The sequence below is a fragment of the Bos javanicus genome, chromosome 13 (genome assembly GCF_032452875.1).
Source record: "Bos javanicus breed banteng chromosome 13, ARS-OSU_banteng_1.0, whole genome shotgun sequence".
In the NCBI taxonomy this organism is placed as follows: domain Eukaryota; kingdom Metazoa; phylum Chordata; class Mammalia; order Artiodactyla; family Bovidae; genus Bos; species Bos javanicus.
Window position 1 is genome coordinate 32,166,302 of NC_083880.1, and position 11,301 is coordinate 32,177,602.

Below are 11,301 nucleotides of genomic sequence, written 5' to 3' on the forward strand. Positions count from 1 at the left end.
AAAAATAAGTATTATAGCTTCATGAATTGGAACTCAAATTGTTAAACTGTCAGCTCTCTGCAAATTCCAGCAGAATATTTCTTTAATTTGACAAGATAACTCTAAAATTTATACAGAAATGTGTAGGAAAAACAAAGTTGGAACATGCGCATACCTGTTTTCAAAACTTCATATAAAACTACAGTTTCCAGGACAGTGTGATAGGCACAAGGTTAGATATATAGATCAATGAATAAAGTCCAGACCCCATACATATAGTCAACTGGTTTTCAACAAAGATGCAAAGCTAATTCTTTTTAACAAACAGTGCTGAAACAACTAGGTACCACATTCAAAAAAAAGGAAATGCTTGACCTTTACCTTACATCTTAGACAAGTATTAATTTGATGTGGGTCATAGACCTAAACATAAAAGGTAAATCTCTAAACGTCTAGAAGGAAACAGCAGAATCTTCGTGACCTTGGAAGGCAAAGATTTCTTAGATACAACAACCCCCTCCCCCAAAAAAACCCAGCATGAATCATAAGAAATATGATTGGACTTCATCAAAATGTAAAACTTCTGTTATCCCAAAGATACCATAAAAAAGTGAAAATATTCACAATATATGTATCTGACAAGGAACTTGTATCCAGAATATATTAAGAATCCTTGTAACTCAAGAATACAATAACACTTTTTTTTAATTAGCAAAATATTTGAATAGACACATCTCAAAGAACATATGGAAATAATAGCACAAGCAAAGATGTTCAATCTTTTTTGTCATTAGGGAAATGCAAATTAAACCCACAATAAGACATCACTACATCTAGTATTTTCAAAGGTTGGCAAGGATGCAGAGCAATTGACATTCTCATTTATGGCTAAAGAGAATGCTACTATGGAAAACAAACTGGCAATTTCTTTAAAAGCTCAACATACACTGACCATATGACCCAGCAATTTCATTCCTAGGTATTTAACCAAGAGAATGAAAATAGGTCTGTACAATGACTTGGACACCAGTGTTCATAGAGCTTTGTTCATAGTAACCTCAAACTGAGAATCATCAATGCATCCATCAATATGTGAATGAATAAACAAACTGTAGTATGTTCACACAACGGGACATGACTCAGCAATGAAAAGGAACAAACTACTACTGTACATGCAACAGGAATGAATCTCATAAACTCTACACTGGGCAAAATCAGATAGAAAGACTGCATCGTAGATAATTACATTTATATGAAACTAGAAAAGGAAAATCTAAATCTAAAAATTTACAGTGACAAGAAACAGGAAAGTTGTTGCCTGGTGCTGGGGATGTGTACAAAGAGAAGAGACTGAGAATAGACACAGGAATCCTTTCGGAGCAATATAAGTGCTCTGTTTGTTGATTGTGGTTTTACACAGGTGTATATATTTGGTAAAACTCATCACGCAAACACATAAAGCAGATGTGTTTTATGTATATAAATTATTAGAGTTGACTTTAAAGTGTCCTGAATAAGAAATATTTTAAAGTGTAACATTTGCAATATTGATATGTTTAGCATAAAATCCAAATTTTGTGGCAGAATGGGTTTGTGTATTAATAGTTAATATTTGTTCCTCCAGTTGTTACTTTAAAACACTGAACATGACATGAGATATAACTGATTTTCAGAATGGCTGTATGTTTTTACAAAGTTGAATGTAACATTTTTTGGGGGAAAAAAAACCCAACTTTGAAATATCCTAAGAATACATAACATGCCAACAGACTTCTAGAACTATCCCTTTAAGATTGACATATATATACTATTGATACTATGGCTCAGTGGTAAAGAATCTGCCTGCCAATGCAGTGGATGCGGCTTAGATCCCTGGATCAGGAAGATCCTCAGAGAAAGAAATGGCAACCACTCCAGTATTCTTGCCTGGGAACTCCCATGGACAGTGGGAGCCTGGCAGGCTAGTCTATGGGGTCACAAAGAGTCAGATACAACTTAGCCACTAAAGAACAGCAACAACACAAGATCGATAACGAATGGGAACCTATGGTATAGCTTAAGTAATAATTCTACTCAGGGCTCTATGGTGACCTAAACGGGAAGGAAATCCAAAACAGTATGGATAAATATGTACATATAGCTAATTCACTTTGCTGTACAGTAGAAACTAACACAACATTGTAAAACAACTATACTTCAATAAAAGTTAACTTAAAAAATAAATAAAACTGTCCCTTTAAAAGGTAGATAAATTATACTATGCACAAATAGATATCAAAAAAGTACTTTTTAGTCACTAAGAAAATTATACAAACAAATGTATGCCAAGATAATGTTAGAAACATACCACCTCTCATGCATCAGGCACTTCTATTGATTTAATCCATACAACAATCTTTACAGATAGGTATTATTATCTGCATTTTCAAATAAGGCAATTGAAGTCTGGAGAGATTAAGAAACTTGCCCAAGATCACAAGCTAACAAGTAGAGCATTTGATGTTCGGCCTGACCCCAAAGTCTGTATCCTATCATCAAATGCAGAGTAAAAGAAACTTGAAAAGTGAATGGCACAGAGCTATAGCTATAGGAGTAACTTGTTTGGGGGACTCAGAAAAGGCTTCATGCAATAAATTACATTTGAATACTTGAAGAATGAATCTGATTCCAACAGACAGCTGCAAGAGGATCTTGCAAGCTGGGGTCTCTCTAGGAACCGGCAGGATAAAGAAACTTGAGGAAAACTGATTTGTGCTGTTTGACTAAGTCTTAAAAGCACCAAGAGAAAAGTAGTATAGAAATCCATTGAAAACCAGTCTATTTTAAAAGGCAGTAGTGAATTTCTGAAGACTTAAGAGAAGAAAAATCATATTAAAGAAGCCTCTTTCCCAAGGTTAATTTGGCAGCAGTATAGTGAATGCTGAAGGCATGCAGGAAAGGAGATACTTCAGTCTAAGAAGTAATAAAGCCCCAGAACTAGGCCGGTGGTCAACTACAGCATAAAGCGGGGAATGAATGAGGAAATACTCTGAGACACAGCAGTTCAGCTCAATTCAGTTCAGTTGCTCAGTCGTGTCCAACTCTTTGCGACCCCATGAACTGCAGCACATCAGGCCTCCCTGTCCATCACCAACTCCCGGAGTCCAACCAAACCCATGTCCATCGAGTTGATGATGCCATCCAACCATCTCATCCTCTGTCATCCCCTTATCCTCCTGCCCTCAATCTTTCTCAGCATCAGGGTCTTTTCAAATGAGTCAGCTCTTCGCATCAGGTGCCCAAAGTATTGGAGTTTCAGCTTCAACATCAGTCCTTCCAATGAACACCCAGGACTGATCTCCTTTAGGATGGACTAGTTGGATCTCCTTGCAGTCCAAGGGACTCTCAAGAGTGTTCTCCAACACCATAGTTCAGAAGCATCAATTCTTCTGCGCTCAGCTTTCTTTATAGTCCAACTCTCACATCCATACATGACCACTGGAAAAACCATAGCCTTGACTAGATGGACTTTGTTGACAAAGTAATGTCTCTGCTTTTTAATATGCTGTCTAGGTTGGTCATAACTTTCCTTCCAAGGAGTAAGCATCTTTTAATTTCATGGCTGCAATCACCATCTGCAGTGATTTTGGAGCCCAAAAAATAAAGTCTGACACTGTTTCCCCATCTATCTGCCATGAAGTGACGGGATCGGATGCCATGATCTTAGTTTTCTGAATGTTGAGCTTTAAGCCAACTTTTTGACTCTCCTCTTTCACTTTCATCAAGAGGCTCTTTGGTTCTTCTTCAATTTCTGCCATAAAGGTGGTGTCATCTGCATATCTGAGGTTATTGATATTTCTCCCGCCAATCTTGATTCCAGCTTGTGCTTCATCCAGCCCAGCATTTCTCATGATAAGTTAAATATAAGTTAAATAAGCAGGGTGATAATATACAGCCTTGATGTACCCCTTTTTTCCTATTTGGAACCAGTCTGTTGTTCCATGTCCAGTTCTAACTGTTGCTTCCTGACCTGCATATCGGTTTCTCAAGAGGTGGGTCAGGTGGTCTGGTATGCCCATCTCTTTCAGAATTTTCCACAGTTTATTGTGATCCACACAGTCAAAAGCTTTGGCATAGTCAATAAAGCAGAAATAGATGTTTTTCTGGAACTCTCTTGCTTTTTCCATGATCCAGTGGATGTTGGCAATTTGATCTCTGGTTCCTCTGCCTTTTTTAAAACCAGCTTGAAAAAATAAATAAATAAAATAAAACCAGCTTGAACATCTGGAAGTTCACGGTTCATGTATTGCTGAAGCCTGACTTGGAGAATTTTAAGCATTACTTTACTAGCATGTGAAATGAGTACAATTGTGCAATAGTTTGAGCATTCTTTGGCATTGCCTTTCTTTGGGATTGGGATGAAAACTGACCTCTTCCAGTCCTCTGGCCACTGCTGAGTTTTCCAAATTTGCTGGCATATTGAGTGCAGCACTTTCACAGCATCATCTTTCAGGATTTGAAATAGCTCAACTGGAATTCCATCACCTCCACTAGCTTTGTTCATAGTGATACTTCCTAAGGCCCACTTGACTTCACATTCCAGGATGTCTGGCTCTAGGTGAGTGATCACACCACCGTGATTATCTGGGTCATGAAGATCTTTTTTGTACAGTTCTTCTGTGTATCTTGCCACCTCTTCTTAATATCTTCTGCTTCTGTTAGGTCCCTACCATTTCTGTCCTTTATTGAGCCCATCTTTGCACGAAGTGTTCCCTTGGAATCTCTAATTTTCTTGAAGACACAGAAGAGTCCAAACAAAAACTTTTATTTGCTTATTTGTTGAAGGAAAGTTGCCATTAAGATATGAAGAGACTGTCTATGTGAAATAGGTTACTTCATGAAGCAAGATGTGAGAGGATAAGCAATTAAGAAGATAGATGGAGGAATTTGTTTTCAAAAAGAGAAAGGACGCTTCTTTCTCTGACAAGAATAAAGGAAATGGAGGTGGAGATATTTTGAGGCAAGGAAAAAGAAAGTTGAGGTGGTAGCCTAATTTAATGCCATTTGCAGCAACATGGATGGACCTAGAGGTTGTCACGCTGAGTGAACTAAGCCAGAAAGAAGAGAAATATCACATGACATCATCTCTTATACGTGAAATCTAGTAAGAGATGATACAAATGAACTTGATACAAATAAAACACGGACTCACAGACTTAAAGAAGAAACTTATGGTTGCCCGTGGGGAAGGATGCAGGGAAGGGATAGTTGGGGAATTGGGGATGGACATGTTCACACTGCTATATTTAAAATGAAAAAACCAACAGGTCCTACTGTATAGCACAGGGAACTCTGTTCAGTGTTATGTGGCAGCCTGGATCGGAGGAAAGTTTGGGGGAGAATGGATACAAGTATATGTTTATACTTGTATGTTTATATATACTGAGTCCCTTTGTTGTTCACCTGAAACTCACAACATTGTTAATCTGTTATACTCCAATATAAAATAAAGTTTAAAAAGAATAAAAGAAATAAAGGGGTCCCCAAAGCAAAGATTTGAAATAGCATTTTACATATAACCTTCTTTCACTTCTCGCAACATTTTTTATTTTATCACTCTACACATTTGCCCTTGTCTTTCAGATAAAAATGGATTACTCAGCTTGCCTTCAAAGCTCTACAATATCCTAACCCCGAGGAGCCAATCAAATGTTATCTCTTATTAAGTGCCTGTCACCAAAATACACTGACCCAACCAAGCAGGTCTGTTCATTGTCTGTAAACTGATCTGGATAACTTTTAATCCAAACCTCCATTCTTTTCTCCCTACCCAAACTGCTATTTTCCCTTCTTTCATGTTTGTGTAAGTCTCATTCACTCTTCAAGGCTATATTCAATAGCAGGCTTTTCGATTGGCTTTCCCTGATGGCTTCAAATCCTGCTGGATCTTTATAATTCTGCAAATAAAACTCTACTGGTAATGTGTCATTAATTTCAGCAGTTAATTACATATCATCTTCTGCTTTTACTGAACTCATACTTGTGTGTGTTTTAGTTCCAGAAAAACATCTATTTCTGCTTTATTGACTATGCCAAAGCCTTTGACTGTGTGGATCACAATAAACTGCAGAAAACTCTGAAAGAGATAGGAAAACCAGACCACCTGACCTGCCTCTTGAGAAACCTACATGCAGGTCAGGAAGCAACAATTAGAACTGGACATGGAACAACAGACTGGTTCCAAATAGGAAAAGGAGTACGTCAAGGCTGTATATCGTCACCCTGCTTATTTAACTTATATGCAGAGTACATCATGAGAAACGCTGGGCTGGATGAAGCACAAGCTGGAATCAAGATTGGCAGGAGAAATATCAATAACCTCAGATATGCAGATGACATCACCCTTATGGCAGAAATTGAAGAAGAACTAAAGAGCCTCTTGATGAAAGTGAAAAGAGGAGAGTCAAAAAGTTGGCTTAAAGCTCAACATTCAAAAAACTAAGATCATGGCATCCGATCCCGTCACTTCATGGCAAATAGATGGGGAAACAGTGGAAACAGTGGCTGACTTTATTTTTCTCGGCTCTAAAATCACTGCAGATGGTGATTGCAGCCACGAAATTAAAAGACGCTTACTCCTTGGATGGAAAGTTATGACCAACCTAGACAGCATATTAAAAAGCAGAGACATTACTTTGTCAACAAAGGTCCATCTAGTCAAGGCTATGGTTTTTCCAGTGGTCAAGTATTGATGTGAGAGTTGGACTGTGAAGAAAGCTGAGTGCTGAAGAATTTATGCTTTGAACTGTGGTGTTGGAAAAGACTCTTGAGAGTCCCTTGGACTACAAGGAGATCCAACCAGTCCATCCTAAAGGAGATCAGTCCTGGGTGTTCATTGGAAGGACTGATGTTGAAGCTGAAACTCCAATACTTTGGCTACCTGATGCAAAGAGCTGACTCATTTGAAAAGACCTTGATGCTGGGAAAGATTGAGGGCAGGAGGAGAAGGGGATGACAGAAGATGAAATGGTTGGATGGCATCCCCAACTCGATGGACATGAGTTTGGGTAAACTCAGGGAGTCGGTGATGGACAGGGAGGCCTGGCGTGCTGCAGTTCACAGGGTCACAAAGAGTTGGACACGACTGAGCAACTGAATTGAACTGAACTGTGTGTGTTTTGGCTGTGGTGAAGAATTGCATAGAGATTATGAACTGTATTTTTTAAAAACCCTTTTCAAAGGCCAAGTAATGTTCTGCAATTTTTCCCCCCACAGAAAGTGATTTGTTGGATTTAGAACAAAATAAGATGCTCTGAGAACTTTTTTTTAGCAAAGAAAATACTTTTAGAACTTTAAAACTTTTTAGAACTTTTCTAAAACACTGTTTTTGTCTGATGTTAAAATAGGCTCTTCAGTGTGAAAAACTCTCCAGAGGTCAGTGCCTGGGCTGGATGGCACAGCTCACAACTGTATCATCTGTGAAACCTTCACCAGAATCAAGATAGTAAATACGTACATCATTTCAAAGAACTTCTTTGTGCTCCTTTTAAATCCCTCCTCTTACTCTTCCTCAGGTAACCACCAATCAGCTTTCCATCACTTTAGATAAATTTGCATTTTCTGTAATTTTATATACATCTCTTATATGTGGAATCTAGAAAAAAATGTTACAGATGAACTTATTTGCAGAGCAGAAATAGAGATACAGATGTAGAGAACAAACTTATGGATACCAAGAGGAGAAGAGGGGGTGGTGGGGTGAATTGGAAGATTGAGATTGACATACATACCTTATTGATACTATATATAAAATAGATAGGGATTCCCAGGTGGTGCCAGTGGTAAAGAACCCATCTGCTGATACTGGAGACACAAGAGATAGGGGTTTGATCCCTGGGTCAGGAAGATAGTCTGGAGAAGGGCATGGCAACCCACTCCAAGTATTCTTGCCTAGAGAATCCTATGGCCAGAGGAGCCCAGCAGGCTGCAGTCCATAGGGTCGCAAAGAGCCAGACACCACTGAAGTAACTTAGCACGCATGTACAGAAAATAGATAACTAAGGAGAAACTACTGTATAGCACAGGGAACTCTACTCAATGCTCTGATGTGACCTAAATGGGAAGGAAATCCAAAAAGCAGGGGATGTATGTATGCAAATAGCTGATTCACTTTGCTGTACAGCAGAAACTAACACAGCATTGTAAAACAACCATACTCCAATAAAAATTAATTTAAAAATAAGTGAAATCATATGTTATGTATCCTTTTTGTCTGTCTTCCTTAACTCAGGATAATTATTTTGAGCAGGTCTGGCTTTACAGGCATGTGGCTGGTGCAGTCCTATAGGATCTTGTACTTAAAAGGGCTTGGCACTTGTTTTAATGCTCTGCTGTCACTGTTTTGAAATCCTTAATAATATATGAACAAAGGAACCCATATTTTCATTTTGCTCTGTGTTCCACCAATTATGTAGCTGTGTTCCACCAATTATGAATTAGAGATTCATCCATGTGGCACTGTGTATCAGTAATTTACTCTCTTTTATTGCTGAGAAGCATTCTATTGCATGGATATACCACAGTTTGTTTATCTATTTACCACATAGTTTATCTACTCATGTTTACATATTTGGGTTTTTTTTTTTCCTCCAAGTTACAAATAAAGCAACTATGAACATTTGTGGACAAGTCTTTGTACAGAGACACACTTTCATTTTTCTTAGGTAAATACTTAGGAGTGGGATGACTGGGTCGCATGGTTGATATTTGTCTAATTTTCAAAGAAAGTGCTAAAGTGTTTTCCAAAGGGGTTGTACCATTTTACGTTCCCACCAGCACAGTGGAGGAGTTTCAATGGGCCTACATCCCAGCCAACACTTGGTATGGTTAGAAATTTTACATATTTTGATTCATTCTGCCCTGAAACTTTGAGCCACCTTCGTAACTGTAGTTATCTCTTTTGGAAATCTGTAGCTTATTTTAACATGCATGAAAGCCTCTGAAAAGTCTTTGACTGGTAAATGCTGGGGAGGAGCAGATTTCTCGGGGATGTCTTTATTTTCTAACATCCTTCATGATACACCAGATGCAAACTACGTCAGCAGAATCACCATAAACCCCAACCAGCTGATGAGTGTTGCTAATCCAGTTACCCAGTCATTAGCGATTATTAGGTTAAATAAAATATATAATCTTTATAATAAGAAAGGAGTCAAAGTGGAAGTCAGGAATTGAGTGACAATAAGAAATTACATTAATAGAAATAGAGCTATTCAAGTGAACTATTTCTGTCTTGAGCTTTAGAATTTTGTGCTGTTGAAGGAATTTGCCTTTCTTCTTATCTAATTTATAGGTATAGAGTAGGCCATAATACGGGAATTCCCTGGCGGTCCAGTGTTATGACTTGTCACTTTCACTGCTGTGGGCCCAGGTTCCATCCATGATCAGAGAACTAAGATCCTGCAAGCTGTGACGCCTATGTATATTTATGTTTTAAAGAGAATTGGCCATAATAATATTCTCTTAATATGTGTAGCATCTGTAGTGATGGTACTTCTTTAATTCCTGAAACTGGTAATTTGTATCTTTTACCTATTTCCCTTGTCAATCTGACTATAGTTTTATCAATTTTATTTATCTCCTCAAAAAATGAACTTTAAGTGTGGTTTCTGCTATTGTTTCTCTGTTTCCTTTTTCATTGCTTTCCTCTCTGATGTTTAATACTTCCTTTCTTCTGCTTTCTTTGGGTTTCATTTGCAGTTTTTTCTAGATCCTTAAAATGAAATCAAGATTATTGATTTCAGAACTTTCCTCTTTTCCAGTATATATGCTATATGCTGTGCTGTGCTTAGTCACTCAGTTGTGTCTGACTCTTTGCGACCCCATGGACTGTAGCCCACCAGGCTCCTCTCTCCATGGGCATTCTCCAAGCAAGAATAGTGGAGTGGGTTGCCATGCCCTCCTCCAGGGGATCTTCCCAACCCAGGGATTGAATCCAGGTCTCCCACATTGCAGGTGGATTCTTTACCATCTGAGTCACCAGGGAAACCCAAGAAGACTGGAGTGGGTAGCCTATCCCTTTTCCAGGGGGTCTTCCCAACCCAGGAATCAAACCAGGGTATCCTGCATTGTAGGTGGATTCTTTACCAGCTGAGCTACCAGAGAAGCCCATATATGCTATATTATATTATACATATCCCTCTAAATACTGCTATAATTGCTTCCCATAAATTTTATTTTATATTTTCAGTATCAGCCCATTCTCAATACATCCTATTTTTCACTTTATTTCTCCTCTAACCAATGGGTTATTTAGAAGTGTTACTTAGTTTCAAAATATTTGGGGACTTTTAAATATCCTTCTGTAATTTATTTTTAATTTAATTCATTTGCACTCAGAGAACATACTCTTTGCCAACAAAGGTCCGACTAGTCAAGGCTATAGTTTTTCCAGTAGTCATGAATGGATGGGAGAGTTGAACTATAAAAAAAGCTGAAGAACTATAACGAAAGCTGAGCGCTGAAGAACTGATGCTTTTGAACTGCGGTATTGGAGAAGACTCTTGAGAGTCCCTTGGACTGCAAGGAGATCCAAATCAGTCCTGAATATTCTTTGGAAGGACTGATGCTGAAGCGGAACTCCAATACTTTGGCCACCTGATGCGAAGAACTGACTCATTGGAAAAGACCTTGATGCTGGGAAAGAGTGAAGGCAGGAGAAGGGGACAACAGAGGATGAGATGGTTGGATGGCATCACCGACTCAATGGACATGAGTTTGAGTAGACTCTCAGAGTTGGCAATGGACAGGGAGGCCTGGCGTGTTGCAGTCCATGGGGTCGCAGAGTCGGACACAACTAAGCTGAACTGAACTGAACTGAACATACTCTGTATGACTTGACTCCTTTTAAATTTATCAAGATTTGTTTTATGGCATGGAATATTCTCTATCTTGGTAAATATGTCATGCACCTGAAAAGACTATATAATCAGCTTTCATCAGATGTAGTGTTGTATCAGTTTCATTTAAGTCAAGTTTGATGATAATATTCAAGTCTTCTACTGTTGAGATGGGGAGTTGAAATTTCCAACTATAATCATTTAGCCTAGTTTTCAGTTGTTTCAGGCAAAATGGTAAATCCAGTCTCTGTTATTCCATCTTGGCTAAAGGCAAGGTCTGAAAAGTATATTCCTTTTTCTTCTTGACTTTAGCACTGCTGCTGCTGCTAAGTCACTTCAGTTGTGTCCGACTCTGTGCGACTCCATAGATGGCAGCCCACCAGGCTCCCCTGTCCCTGGGACTGTCCAGGCAAGAACACTGGAATGGGTTGCCATTTCCTTCTCC